The sequence below is a fragment of the Tachysurus fulvidraco genome, chromosome 16, assembly GCF_022655615.1.
Source record: "Tachysurus fulvidraco isolate hzauxx_2018 chromosome 16, HZAU_PFXX_2.0, whole genome shotgun sequence".
NCBI classification, from domain to species: Eukaryota; Metazoa; Chordata; class Actinopteri; order Siluriformes; family Bagridae; genus Tachysurus; species Tachysurus fulvidraco.
The window spans coordinates 2832382-2848388 of record NC_062533.1 but is presented as its reverse complement, the minus strand read 5'-3'; positions in this window follow the sequence as shown (position 1 = coordinate 2848388).

Sequence of the window (16007 nt, the reverse complement as noted above, 5' to 3'; positions counted from 1 at the left end):
CAGTGGCTCTGTTCATCACTTAGACTGCCTGTCTAACAGCAGCTTGTACATAACTTTATCATGAATCTTATGTCACTTCTAGATTCGAGAAAGCACCAGCAAGTTCATTACACGCCTCTGTCTTGTTGCTTCGATTGCTTTGGCTGGGACACTGTATATTCTGTTCCTATACTTAATATATGTTGTACATTTTGGAAGGATATTCTCAGACTTGTTTATATCTTTGCTTATACTGTATGCACTGTTGTGTACGAACTTTGTTATGAAACCAGACAAGTATGAAATAACACAAAATGAATAATATATCCTTTAGGGTTAAACGCATGTGTACTGTATAACAACCTACAGCATTTGTTTAACTACTGTCTGTCACAGCATTAATAAGCAATAAGCAGGTCTGAATATACTGTATCAGACATTTTAATATTGATCTAAATATATTGATATATATATATATATCGATATGTAAATCAAAATATAGATATATCTATATCGATATAAATCTGACCAGCTTTCACCATGTTTGTTCTATTATAGAAGTGTTGTTATTTAGTGGGGGAACGGTGGCTTAGCGGTTAGCACGTTTGCCTCACAGGGTCGGGCTTCGATTCATGCCTCCTCCTTGTGTGTGTGGAGTTTGCATGTTCTCCCCGTGCCTCGGGGGTTTCCTCCGGGTACTCCGGTTTCCTCCCCCGGTCCAAAGACATGCATGGTAGGTTGATTGGCATCTCTGGAAAATTGTCCGTAGTGTGTGAGTGTGTGAGTGAATGAGAGTGTGTGTGTGCCCTGCGATGGGTTGGCACTCCGTCCAGGGTGTATCCTGCCTCGATGCCTGATGACGCCTGAGATAGGCACAGGCTCCACGTGACCCGAGAAGTTCGGATAAGCGGTAGAAGATGAGTGAGTGAGTGAGTGAGTGAGTGAGTGAGTGAGTGAGTGAGTGAGCGAGCGAGTGAGTGAGTGAGTGAGTGAGTGAGCGAGTGAGCGAGTGTGTGTGTGTGTGTGTGTGTGTGTGTGTGTGTGTGTGTGTGTGTGTGTGTGTGTGTGTGTGTGTGTGTGTGTGTGTGTTATTTAGTGCCCTTATAAGCAGATGTAAAAAAATTCTAATTTTCTCAAACCTAGATGAGCAAAATTAAGGGTGGGATCTGGGTAATTTCTTTAAATGATGTGGATCTGCACAACAGGTGCTCCATGTGCACAAAAATACGTTAACCTACAAATAGATGTTGTATGTAAGTTTACACACAGACACACGGATTGGGATGAATAAAAGTAAATTTGTAAAAATTTGTAAAAAATAACACTAATCGGCGGTAGAAGTACAAACGTATCTTGGTATATCGAGAAAGTCTGGATAAAGTACATATTGTATACTTGGGTATATGTCAAATATATATTCAATTCATATAGATATAATAATGTCTGTTGTCGTTGTGTCATAAGACAATGAAAGGGTTGCCAGGTGTGTATCGCAAAAGTAATTCTGCTGTCAATACAAAGAACCAAAAAATATACGAAAAAAAAAAAAATATGGTTTGATGTTCCTGTTTCAAACACAGTACACAAGATCATAGTGGTTTAGAATGAGTCTACCAGTTGGTTTATATTTTGGGAAATTTTATTCACTCAGTGCTGTATGCAGAAGCGAACAAAAAATAGCTGAGAAAGCAGAATTTGAAAACAAACAAACACAAAAACTTGAGAATTTTTACTTGAGACCAATTATAAACCTCAACTTATAGCTAAGATTTAGTAATGATCACAGCAAGGATTCAGATTCACTCACTCACTCACTCACTCACTCACTCATTTTCTACCGCTTTATCCGAACTTCTCGGGTCACGGGGAGCCTGTGCCTATCTCAGGCGTCATCGGGCATCGAGGCAGGATACACCCTGGACGGAGTGCCAACCCATCACAGGACACACACACACTCTCATTCACTCACACACTCACACACTACGGACAATTTTCCAGAGATGCCAATCAACCTACCATGCATGTCTTTGGACCGGGGGAGGAAACCGGAGTACCCGGAGGAAACCCCTGAGGCACGGGGAGAACATGCAAACTCCGCACACACAAGGCGGAGGCGGGAATCGAACCCCCGACCCCGGAGGTGTGAGGCTAACAACTAAGCCACCGTGTCCCCCAGTTGCCAAGGTGTCAATCAATATTTTGCAGTTTTATCTGAAATACTGTAGTAGAATTGTGTTTACTTGACACTCTCTCTCACTCTCTCTCACTCTCTCTCACACAAGGCGGAGGCGGGAATCGTAGCCCGACCCTGGAGGTGTGAGGCGAACGTGCTAACCACTAAGCCACCGTGCCCCCCGATTCAGATTCATGCCAATGGTATATTCCTTTATACATCAGGGTTTGTTCTAGTGGTTTTCATCGAGTCTCAATTTTTCTTGTTTACTTGCTTTTACTAAAATCTGGTTTTCTTTTCGGTCATCAAATCACTTTTCACATGAACATACTTATTGATTTCATACTCTGAAGAATACTAACTAACGTTTCTACAGTCATTACCTCACGGCTCCATGAAAGGAATATTTTTCTGTTATTTAAATGCATTGTTAATGTAAATGTAATGTGATTTCATTGATATTCACTGTGAGATGTTAGGCCACATTAACCAATGATTGGATCTCATTATTTACTTTAAACAAATTACACAGAAGATCATGTAGAAGAGGAGCGGCCCATAATTTCTTAAGAACTTCAAAGTTTCCTATAAAAAGGCAGAAGACATCCTCCCTTCCTTTTGATGCCTTCTCGTCTTATCAAGGTTTTGCTCATCTCTTTCATCTCTCTCATCTCATACAGGCACAGTTGATATGTTTTAGATTAACCAAGGTTACCGTTAATGAATCAGACCTCCACCTCTGGAAAACAGAACACCTTGGCTGGCTGAGTATCATAACTTCCCATTAAAAGACATATACAGTATACACACATACACACTTATGTACTTATATGTATATGTATATATACAAGTCTCTCTCTCTCTCTCTCTCTCTCTCTCTCTCTCTCTCTCTCTCTCTCTCTCTCTCTCTCTCTCTCTCTCTTTTTATTTCCAACATTTTCAAACATTTTCATTAGAAATTAGATTACTGCCAACCTGAGTGAAATCTGAGTAAATCCCTGAGTGAAACTGTGAAATATTTATTTATTTAAGATATTGAATATTAACTTTTTTGTTGTTATATATTATTTTTAATATGTTTAAAATCCTGCTATTTATTTCAAAATAAAACTCAAAATACATATGTACTGTGTGTGTGTGTGTGTGTGTGTGTGTATATATATATATATATATATATATATATATATATATATATATATATATATATATATATATATATATATATATACATATAACACACTTGTATAGATTTTCTTTCAGATTTTGTTATAAGAGCGTATGCAGAAACTAAAATGCATCAACAGAAAATGCCAGAGGATATCTTGCAGGTAATTCAATTTAAATTCATTAAAACTTACTTTTTTAGAAATGTTTGCAAATTTAATACAAAATCCTGAAAGCTCATTTAGCTAAATATTTTGTACTACGTAAAATCACAAATACCTTTGGCAGTATTCTTGGGCAGGTTGTGTTCACTGTGGATCAGGGTTTTTTTTTTTTTCAGGAAGCCCTTTGCAATCTTATAGGATCCAACCACCGCCACCACCACCACCACGCTTCACTGTATGGATGGTATTAGCCAGCTGACGAACAGTACCTGGATTTGTTTGAAAAAATGTAGTTTTGTCTGTTTCAAATGTTGTCATTTGTTTCATCAGATTAAATAATGTCTTGTTGTCATGCTCTCTCCGTTAAGTGGTTGCCTTTTACATTGCTTAGTCACTCTACCATAAAGGCCTGAATGAGTATTTCTGAGACAATTGTATTCAGATATGTTCTTCTATCTTCCTGGAGAACTTGTGAATCTGTCTTAAAGTGAAATATTTTTCATCTCCCTGTGCACCTAAGTATATTAAAGGACAACATGTGCCAGTCCATTAACAAAATAAAAAGTGTGCACAAAAATAAAGGGGTCTAAATGTTTACCAAAGCCGGCGTATTACAGTATATTGCCACTTTTACTCCCTGTTGCTGCAAGAGCAGAGCTTCTGGATCGTAACTCACTTTGTGGTTTCCTAAATCATGTTAGATGAAGGAATATTATCTCTTGGACTCCCACTCCTATGCTTACTGTATTTCACTCTCCGTTAGGGACTACTTACTGGTAGATGTAAATGCCTTGGTTATGCTATTTACCCTTGTGCCAATATGTAAAATAAAATGAAGTCACTAAGTAAACACCCAACAGAATGTCAAATGAAAACAAAATAAATTAACATGGCCCAAGCATATAAAATGTTTTCTTTCACTTACAGTAATCAAACATTATATTAAAAACAATCCAAGGAAGCAAGGTAGCTCCCTTATTTTTTGACTAGTACATTCTCATGCATATTATATTGTTTTAACAATCCCAAGTTTAACTTATAGTTACGGATCATTATTTATTTATTATACATAGTTCCTTTTTGATGGAACATAATGCTGTGTCATGGCTGATGCTATGGAAATGCTTCTTTGTGGAAATCATGCCGATTTATTGGCTTGGGAAAGTCATGTGATAAAAAAAAATGTGCACCTGCAAGACCATATCTTGCTGCACGGTGCCTTAGTGGTTAGCACGTTCGCCTCACACTTCCAGGGTCAGGGTTCGATTCCCGCCTCTGCCTTGTGTGTGCGGAGTTTGCATGTTCTCCCCGTGCCTCGGGGGTTTCCTCCGGGTACTCCGGTTTCCTCCCCTGGTCCAAAGACATGCATGGTAGGTTGATTGGCATCTCTGGAAAATTGTCCATAGTGTGTGAGTGTGTGAGTGAAAGAGAGTGTGTGTGTGCCCTGTGATGGGTCGGCACTCCGTCCAGGGTGTATCCTGCCTCAATGCCCGATGACGCCTGAGACAGGCACAGGCTCCCCGTGACCCGAGGTAGTTCGGATAAAGCGGTAGAAAATGAATGAGTGAGTGAGAGTGTCTGCACAAAGTGCTCTGTGTATGTTTGTCTTGATTGTTTGTCCTGTGTGCTGTGTGCCAACATACAGTGGTGTGAAAAAGTGTTTGGCCCTTTCCTGATTTTTTTTTTTTTTTCATTTTTTTTAAATGAAAATCCTTCATTTAAAAACTGCATGATTTTATTATTAAAATCCAAACCCACATGGCCCTGTGTGAAAAAGTGTTTGCTCCACCTGCTAAAACATAACCTAACTGCTTTATCACACTTGAGTTTAATTTCTCTAGCCACACCCAGGCCTGATTACTACCACACCTGTTTGCAATCAAGAAATCACTGAAATAAGACCTGACTGGCAAAGTGAAGTAGATCAAAAAAAATCCATCAGTCTAGAAAAGGTTATAAAGCCATTTCTAAAGCTTTGGGACTCCAGAAAACAGTAGTGAGAACATTATACACAAATGATGAAAACATGGAACAGTGGTGAACCTTCCCATGTGTGACTGGCCAAACAAACTTACCCAAAGAGCGCAGTGATGACTCAAAGATGTCATAAAAAGTCCCCACAACAACATCCAAAGAACTGCAGGCCTCACTTGCCTCAGATAAGGTCAGTGTTCATGACTCCACCATAAGAAAGAGACTGGCCAAAAATAACCTGCATGGCAGAGTTCCAAGATGCTGCTGAGCAGAAAGAACATAAAGGCTTGTCTCCGATTTGCCAGAAAACATCTTGATGATCTCCAAGAATTTTGGGAAAATACTCTGTGGACTGATGTGACAAAAGTTGAACTTTTTGGAAGGTGTGTGTCCCGTTACATCTGGTGTAAAAGTAACACTGCATTTCAGAAAAAGATCATCATACCAACAGTAAAATATAGCTGCAAGCAGCGATGGCGGGCCCTCGCACGTTTTTGTATCGCTATACGGTGCCTCGCAGAAAACAATGCATGGTGGGCAAGTGCATCAAATGGGTAAATATCAGTGGACTATTTTATGTTGTTACTGACCCATTTGGGGACTGTATGTAAATGAAACCCCACATTTTAGACAAACGGGGGCGCTAGTGAGCCGCTTAAGAGACACACCTTTGTCTGACCTTTTTGTCCAAACTTAACAGTCGACAAATGTGATGTATGTGTCAAATTTCAAGTTAATCTAAGCACGCCAAAAGCCTTAAATATGCCTGAAATAAAAGTAAACTTTGACACGATGCCATGGCAACGGTGTTTGAGATATCGCCTTAGATTCAATTGCATGAATCCTTTAGGAGGAGTATTTAAAAGTTCATTGCATGCAACTGTGAAAAAATCCACCTTTGTGACTGACACACTTCCTGGCGCCTGTTGGTGGCGCTATACCCAGGACTCACAATAAGCACATCGATGCGATCGGAATCCTTGGGCGAACATAAACACCGCGTGTCATCACAATAAGACATTTTTTGCTTTAGATAGAAGACACTTCCTGTTTCTCTGAATTCACCATAACTTTGTCGCTTCACCATGGCAGCACTGTTCGAGATATCAAAAATCCCATTGCAATTTAGCGAGTGCAACGTCTCGGCATCATGTTCACCACGTTTGATGTCAATCGCATGAATTACCTAGGAGGAGTATTTAAAAGTTCACCGCACTTATAAAACTATCCAAAATGGCCGACTTCCTGTTGGGCGGGGCTCATAGTTTAGAGCGCGAAAGTTGTTCGGGCCGATGAGATCTATATGCGTACCAACTCTCGTACATGTGCGTACATAATTGCCCGATCTGTGCACAAATGTTTGTTTTTGCATTACAGGGGGCGCTTCAGAGCCCCCTGCCACGCCCGTATTCCACCTTTTGCCCGGGCCTAGTGTCGCACGACTCCGACGTGTGTGCCAAATTTCAAGAGTTTTCGAGCATGGTAAGGGACCCCAATTGGCCAATGTGTGCAAAAACAAACAAACAAACAAACAAACAAACAAAAAATAAATAAACCTGAGCAAAAACAATAGGGCTTCGCACAATTTGGTGCTCGGGCCCTAAATATGGTGGTGGTAGTGTGATGGAATGGGGCTGTTTTGCTGCTTCAGGACCTGGAAGACTTGCTGTGATAAATGGAACCATGGATTCTGCTGTCTACCAGAAAATCCTGAAGGACAAAGTGTGGCCATCTGTTAGTGACCTCAAGCTGAAGCGAACTTGGGTTCTGCAGCAGGACAATGATACTAAACACACCAGCAAGTCCACCACTGAATGGCTGAAGTAGAACAAAAAGATTTTGGAGTGGCCGAGTCAAAGTGACTGACCTGAACCCTGTTGAGACTGTGGCATGACCTTAAAATTCAGTTCATGCTCAAAAACCCACCGATGTGGCTGAATTACAATTCTGCAAAGATAAGTGGACCAAAATTCCTCCACAGTGCTGTAACAGACTCATTGCAAGTTAACGCAAACGCTTGATTGCAGTTCTTGCTGCTAAGGGTGGCCCAACCAGTTAATGGGTTTACGGGGCAAACACTTTTTCACACAGGGCCATGATGTAGGTTTGGATTTTGTTTTCCCTTAATAATAAAAACCTTAATTTAAAAACTGCATGTTGTGTTTCATACCACTGTGTCTTGGGGCTTGCAGGTGGAGATAGCAGAAGAAGACCATGATACAGGTGATACCCTTTGTCTGGTTCTCTCTCCCAACTAAGATATGCCGAAATCAACTTTGGGAGTTTGTGCTGAATGAGAATATAATGTGGTTTGCATGAGCTCAATGTGGACAATGAGTAGCAAATATCAGTTGAATTGTTACCAGAATCTGTAGCAATTTGGAGCTTTTGGGGCTGGTTATATGTGCTAAACGGTTAGCATCGTCCGCTCCAGGCTTGACAACTGCTATATTGCCTCAGGCTGCACTCCACTTCCAGTTTTTCTGAGATCTCCAAGCTGAGGTGTCGAGGTCCTGTGGTAATTCATTTTCAGCTTGTCTGTTCTCACCAGGCACCTCCAATTACTCAGCCATTGTGGGCTCAGACAAACATAGGTATGAGGTGATGCCTAGGGTTGAAGTGGTGCTTGTGAGCCATTTCGCACCCTACATTGGCCACATGGAGGAAGCCTGCTCTGTCATTTAAGCCCTGCAGTTCCACATCAACTCTTATAGGAAATTTTTACAAGTGCATCTCTTTCCTCTAGCTATTGCTATTGCATCCCCTGTTTTCTCTCTCCTCTAGCCCCTCTGGGGCTGGATACCATGGTGCTCGTCTGTTGTTGGTGGCTCCTTGTTGGCCTTGTTGACTACTCATAAATGTCAGTAATTACTTTGAACTATGTGCCTGTTCTTGGGGCCTTCTGTGTAGGGCATCCTCTGGTTGGATGGCTGTTCATCCTGTTATTCTCAGGCATACTGCCCTGCACCCTACGAGTCAGCGGAGCAGGAGAGACTGCACCTGCTGTTCCCAGTTTTGAGCTTTTAGCACTCAAGCCCATCACTTGAGCATGCAGTGTAAATCCCATTATCTTTTTTTCTGCTTTAGCAGGAACAATAAATGTAATCCAGTCACTAAGCAGCTCCTTGCACACTGGACAGTGAATGCTATTTTATGGGTTTTGTGTTGTGGCTTTGCCTCTTGGGCTCATTCCACCAGGGGCATCACTTCTTCTAGTGCTCTAGCCAGGGGTGTTCCCCTCCAAAGTATTTGTGCTGCATTACGCTTGTTTTATATGGGTCCTGGTTCTATAACCTGGACCTGGACTTCACTCCTTGGTCTCAGGTCCTGTAAGCCTTGCTTCTGCCCTTTCACGCCCCTGGCATACATCTGACATACATCTGACAGAGATCTGGCAGCATTTGTATTGATGGTCTCTTAGCATTTTCCATGAAAGGTAAATACCAGGTTATGTATGTAATATATGTATTTTCCTTTGAAGGGAATGAGATGCTGCATCACTTGCCACACTCTGGACATGTTTTGCCTTGTCACATAACCTGCCTGATCCAATAATTCACACAGAGTTTCAGAAACACCTCCTTAAAGCAATGATGCAGCATCTCACTCCCTCTTTCAATGGGACTGGGTTATACAAGTCTTTCCAAGTCAAGTTAAGTCAAGAAACCTTTATTGCCATTTCAACCATATATGGCTGTTGAGGTACACAGTGAAATGAGACAACGTCTCTCCAGGATCATGGTGCTACATGAAACAAAGTCATAGCTAAGGACTTAGCCACAGTAGTCCTAGCCACATAAAGTGCATCCATGCAAACTGGTGCAAACAGTGCAAGACAAGACAAAAAGACACTTCAGGCTAAAAGACAGTGCAAACAAAAAATAGAAGACATCACACAAAAGACAATAAACAAAAGACAATGAATAAAAACAGCACCAACCAGTGTAAAAACTGTATGTTCAATCAATATTGCGCGTGCAGAAGGACTGGAATGAACACAGTATTATAGCAGCAGTTGCATGAGGCAATGTCAAGTATTGTGCAAAACAGCAATCAACTGAAATGAGACAGCATTTGCAAAGAGAAAAAAAAGTGTGCAAAACAGCATGTAAACAGTTTGATGGATGTATAATGGAAGAGTTTGTATTTGGTGTAGGTCTGTGCAGGCCATACAGTTGATGTGTGTGTACATGTTGTACAAATGCTCATACTGTTATTGAGGAGTCTGATGGCTGTGCAAAGAAACTGTTATACAGTCTAGTCTTGAGAGCCCGGATGCTTTGGTACCTTTTTTCAGATGGCAACATGGTGAAGAGTGTGTGTAAGGGGTGTGTGGGGTCTTCTGTAATGCTGTTGGAATTGCGGATGCAGAGTGTGGTGTAAATGTCCATGATAGAGGGAAGAGAGACTCTAATGATCTTCTTAGCTGTCCTCACTATCTGCCGCAGGGTCTTGCGATCTGAGATGGTGCAGTATCCAAACCAGACAGTCATGCAGAACTATAGAACGTAGACTCATGACGATCTTTACAGATGATCCGTCGATGTTCAATGTAGAGTAATCGCTCTGTGTTCTCCTGAAGTCAATTTTAGTTTTATCAACATTCAGAGAAAGGTTGTTGGCTCTACACCAGGAAGTTAACTGTTGAACCTCCTCTCTGTATGCTGACTCGTCATTCTTGCTGATGAGACCCACCACGGTCGTGTCATCTGCAAACTTGATGATATGGTTCGATCTGTGCGTTGCTGCACAGTCATGAGTCAGCAAGATGAACAGCAGTGGGCTGAGCATGCAGCCTTGAGGGGCTCCAGTGCTCAGTGTGGTGGTGCTGGAGATGCTGTTCCCGATCCGGACTGACTCCAGTCAGGAAGTCCATGATCCAGTTGCAGAGGGAGGTGTTCAGATTGTATTGAATGCTGAACTAAAGTCTATGAACAGCATTCGTACATAAGTGTCTTTATTGTTCAATTGGGTGAGGGCTAGATGAAGGGGTGGTAACTGCTCTTGGTCTTGATGTGTCTCATGATGAGCTTCTCGAAGCACTTCATGATGATGGGTGTGATTGCAAAGGGACAATAATTATTGAGGCAGGACACTGTAAACTTCTTTGGGACGAGGACAATGGTAATGTCAGGGAAATGTTGAAGAGGTAAGACACCCTGGTAGGAATGTTGTCTGGTCCAGCAGACTTTCGTGGGTTCACTCTGCATAGAGTTCTCCTCACGTTGGCGGTGGATAAACACCTTTGCTACGAGAGGTGAAAACACGCTGGATCTTGTTTACACAAACATTCCCGGTGCGTACCGTGCGGAGCCCCGCCCCCACCTCGGCTACTCAGACCACATCACTGTTATGCTAATTCCTGCATACAGACCACTCGTCAGACGCTCAAAACCGGTTCTGAAGCAGGTGAAAACCTGGCCAGCAGGAGCCACTTCTGCTCTTCAGGACTGCTTTGAGTGCACTGACTGGAATATCTTCAGGGAGGCTGCAACCAACGGCGACTCCGTCAACTTGGAGGAGTACACGTCAGCAGTGACCAGTTACATCGGCAAGTGCATTGATGACGTGACCGTTTCCAAGACCATCACTACACGCCCCAACCAGAAGCCGTGGATGAATGCTAATGTGCGTGCTCTGCTGAGGTCTAGGGACCTAGCCTTCAGAACAGGGGACAGGGTGGCCCTAAGAACAGCAAGGGCCAAACTGTCCCGAGCCATCAGAGAGGCAAAGCGTGCACATGCCCAGACAATCCACAGCCACTTCCAGGACAGCGGAGACACCCGGCGCATGTGGCAGGGCATACAGGCGATCACAAACTACAAGACAGCTTCACCTGCTTGTGATAGCGACGCCTCCCTCCCAGACGCGTTGAACGAGTTCTACGCTCGGTTCGAGGTACAGAACAACGTTACGCCAAGGAAGACCATCCCTCGTCCCGACGACCAGGTACTCTGTCTATCCACGGCCGACGTGAGGAGATCTCTATGCAGAGTTAACCCACGGAAGGCTGCTGGACCAGACAACATTCCTGGCAGGGTGCTCAGAGAATGTGCGGAACAGCTAGCGGATGTCTTTACGGACATCTTCAACATTTCCCTGAGCAGCGCCGTTGTTCCTACGTGCCTCAAAACTACCACCATCGTTCCTGTCCCAAAGAAGTCTACAGTGTCTTGCCTCAATGACTATCGTCCCGTTGCACTCACACCCATAGTTATGAAGTGCTTCGAGAAGCTCGTCATGAGGCACATCAAGACCCAGCTACCACCCTCACTTGACCCCCTACAGTTCGCGTATCGTCCAAACCGCTCCACAGACGATGCCATTACCACAGCCCTCCACTTAGCCCTCACCCATCTGGACAATAAGGACACTTATGTACGAATGCTGTTCATAGACTTTAGTTCAGCATTCAATACAATCATCCCTCAGCACCTGATTGGGAAGCTGAGCCTGCTGGGACTAAACACCTCCCTCTGCAACTGGATCCTGGACTTCCTGACTGGGAGACCTCAGTCAGTCCGGATCGGGAACAGCATCTCCAGCACCACCACACTGAACACTGGAGCTCCTCAAGGCTGCGTGCTCAGTCCACTGCTGTTCACTCTGCTGACTCACGACTGTGCAGCAATGCACAGATCGAATCATATTATTAAGTTCGCCGATGACACGACCGTGGTGGGTCTCATCAACAAGAACGACGAGTCAGCATACAGGGAGGAGGTGCAACAACTAACTGCCTGGTGTAGAGCCAACAACCTTTCTCTGAATGTGGACAAAACTAAAGAGATGGTTGTGGACTTCAGGAGAGCACAGAGCGACCACTCTCCGCTGAACATCGACGGATCATCTGTAGAGATCGTCAAGAGCACCAAATTTCTGGGTGTTCATCTAGCGGAGAACCTCACCTGGTCACTCAACACCAGCGCCATCACCAAGAAAGCCCAGCAGCGTCTCTACTTCCTCCGAAGGCTGAGAAAGGCACATCTCCCTCCCCCAACCCTGACCATGTTCTACAGAGGGACCATTGAGAGCATCCTGAGCAGCTGCATCACTGTCTGGTTTGGGAACTGTACGATCTCGGATCGCAAAACCCTGCAGCGGATAGTGAGGACAGCGGAGAAGATCATTGGGGTCTCTCTTCCCTCTATCATGGACACTTACACCACACGCTGCGTCCGCAAAGGCAACAGCATTGTGGATGACCCCACACACCCCTCACACACACTCTTCACCCTCCTGCCATCTGGAAAAAGGTACCGAAGCATTCGGGCCCTCACGACCAGACTGCGTAACAGTTTCTTCCCACAAGCCATCAGACTTCTCAATAACCGAACTGTACTATACTGAGCACAACATACACACATATCATCTGTATGGACTGCACAGACCCTCACAAAACACACACACTGTTTTGCACACTTTTCTGCTGTTTTTGCACATATTGGACAATATCTCAGTCATCTGCTGTTTTTTGCACAACTCCATATATAATCCAAAGGACCTGCTGCTAAGAACCTGCTGCTGTTCATTCTTTTACTGCACAAAATACTGTTTGAACATTCAGTATTTACACTGGTCGGTCGGCGCTGTTTCTGTTACTGTGTATTGTCTTTTGTGTATTGCATTTTTTGTACTTTTTGTATTGTCTTGTAACTTAATGTCTGCACTGTTTTTTGTCCTGCACTGTCTTTTGTCCTGCACTGTCTTGCTTGTCTTGTCCTGCACTGTTTGCACCAGGTTGCACAGTTGCACTTTATGTGGCTAAGACTACTTACATGTCCTTAGCCCTGTCTTTGTTTTATGTAGCACCTTGATCCTGGAGAAACGTTGTCTCATTTCACTGTGTACTGCAACAGCTATATATGGTTGAAATGACAATAAAAAGCTTCTTGACTTGACTTCTTGACTTGGATAGACAGAGTACCTGATCATTCGGGGGAGGGATGGACTTCCTTGCCGCTACATTGTTCTGTACCTCAAACTGAGCGTAGAAGTCATTCAGCGCATCTGGGAGAGAGGCAAGCAGGTGAAGCTGTCTTGTAGTTCTCCCGTGATCTCCTGTATGCCCTGCCACATGTGCCAGGTGTCTCCACTGTACTGGATGTGGCTGTGGATTGTCTGGGAATGTGCACGCTTTGCCTCTTTGATGGCTCAGGACAGTTTGGCACTTGCTGTTCTTAGGGCCACACTGTCCTGTTCTAAAGGCTTGGTCTCTAGTCTTCAGCAGCAGACGCACTTAAGCAGTCATCCACGTCTTCAAGTTGGAGCGTGTGGTGATGGTCTTGGAGAAAGTCACGTCATCAATGCACTTGCCGATGTAGCCGGTCTCTGATGCCATGTACTCCTCCAAGTTGATGGAGTCGCCGTTGGTTGCAGCCTCCCTGAAAATGTTCCAGTCAGTGCACTCAAAGCAGTCCTGAAGAGCAGAGGTGGCTCCTGCTGGCCAGGTTTTCACCTGCTTCAGAACTGGTATAGAGCGTCTCACAAGTGGTCTGTATGCTGGAATTAGCAGAACAGAGATGTGGTCGGGGGAAGCCGAGGTGGGGGCGGGTGTCCACACGATACTCACCGGGAATGTTTGTGTAAACAAGGTCCAGAGTGTTTTCCCCTCTTGTTGCAAAATCCACATACTGATGGAATTTAGGTAGCACTGATTTGAGATTTGCATGATTGAAATCTCCGGCGATGATAAATAGTCCGTCTGAGTGAACCTTCTGCAGATCACTAATAGCCCCATAGAGTTCACAAAGATCCTCTTTAGCATTACCGCTGGGATGAATGTCCACTATGTACAGTAGCTAGAAAGTAACTACAAAGAGTTCTTGCACCATTCCATGTTGATGTAAACACACACACACACACACTCACACACACACACACACACACACACACACACACACCACCACCACCGCGAGCCTTACCACACAGAGCTGCATTTCTGAGGTGAGCCCATCTAGCTGAATGGGGTTGTCTGAAACTCTGTCGCTGAGCCACGTCTCTGTGAAAAAGACACAGCAGTTTCTAAACTCTCTCCGTGTAGTGCGTTTGAGTCAGATGTAGTCCAGTTTACTGTCCAGGGAGCAGACATTGGAAAGTAGAATGGACGGGAGAGCCAGCCAGCTAGGGTTAGTTTTTTAACCTAGCACGGACACCCGAGCAAGGCCTTTATCTGCTCAGTTGTTATTTCACATGGTAAGCATTTGTTTTGAAAGATTATGAACTACTAAAATTGAAACATTTTCTATGATACTTAGTAATTGTTATATTTAAAGAATAGATTAATTGCCTTTCAAGAAAGAAATCAATGACTGAGGTTTCTTGTCCAATGTGACAATGTGCCTTGCTGAACGTCTGCCAGAATGATGCCATAACACTAGTCCCCTGAATGGCTGGTCTGCTACAGATGGTAAAAATCAGTTCTATTTAATTTTCTACTAATTAACTGCAATCTTTTGTTTCTTCAGTAGAATATTAAAAATCACAATAGCACTGTACAAAGACAAGGTGCATTATTACGTGATCATTTCAATTTATAATTTTTAATAGTTATATTCTTAGAGCAGCTAATTCCCACACCCTTTACATAGTCTTTTCTTTTGTTTATATGCAGTCACAAATTAATATTTAAACAGAACACATACAGTACAGACCAAAAGTTTGGACACCCCTACTTCTCATTCAAAGAGTTTTCTTTATTTTCATGACTATGAAAATTGTAGATTCACACTGAAGGCATCAAAACTATGAATGAACACGTGTGGAATTATATACGTACGTAACAAAAAAGTGTGAAACGACTGAAAATATGTCATATTCTAGGTTCTTCAAAGTCGCCACCTTTTGCTTTGATTACTGCTTTGCACACTCTTGGCATTCTCTTGATGAGCTTCAAGAGGTCGTCACCTGAAATGGTCTTCCGACAGTCTTGAAGGAGTTCCCAGAGATTCTTAGCACTTGTTGGCCCTTTTGCCTTCACTCTGAGGTCCAGCTCACCCCAAACCGTCTCGATCGGGTTCAGGTCCGGTGACTGTGGAGGCCAGGTCATCTGGTGCAGCACCCCATCACTCTCCTTCATGGTCAAATAGCCCTTACACAGCCTGGAGGTGTGTTTGGGGTCATTGTCCTGTTGAAAAGGTGGTGTGTCCAAACTTTCGGAAGGTGTGTCCAAACTTTTGGTCTGTACTGTATATGTTAGTGAATGAGAAGTTCCCAATGAGAACAATTTTAAGTTTAAAATGAACAAATTGACAATAAACAAATGTTTAAAAAGGTCTACACATGATATTTATTTTTTATTCATACATTCCTCTTCAGTTCATACATTTCCATTTCTCCCTGTCAGTGTAACGAGTGTTGAACGATAAGGCAGAGGATCCAAGGACACATGACTATATCAACCAATCACAACATAACACATATACAAGGCAGGAGAACATTAGGGCAAGGGAAGAAAGACACAAGAAACAGGTTACAAAATAAAACTGAGCAGGCTCTGCCACGGCAGGCATGACGTGAGAAGGCTCTGCCACGGCAGGCATGACGTGAGAAGG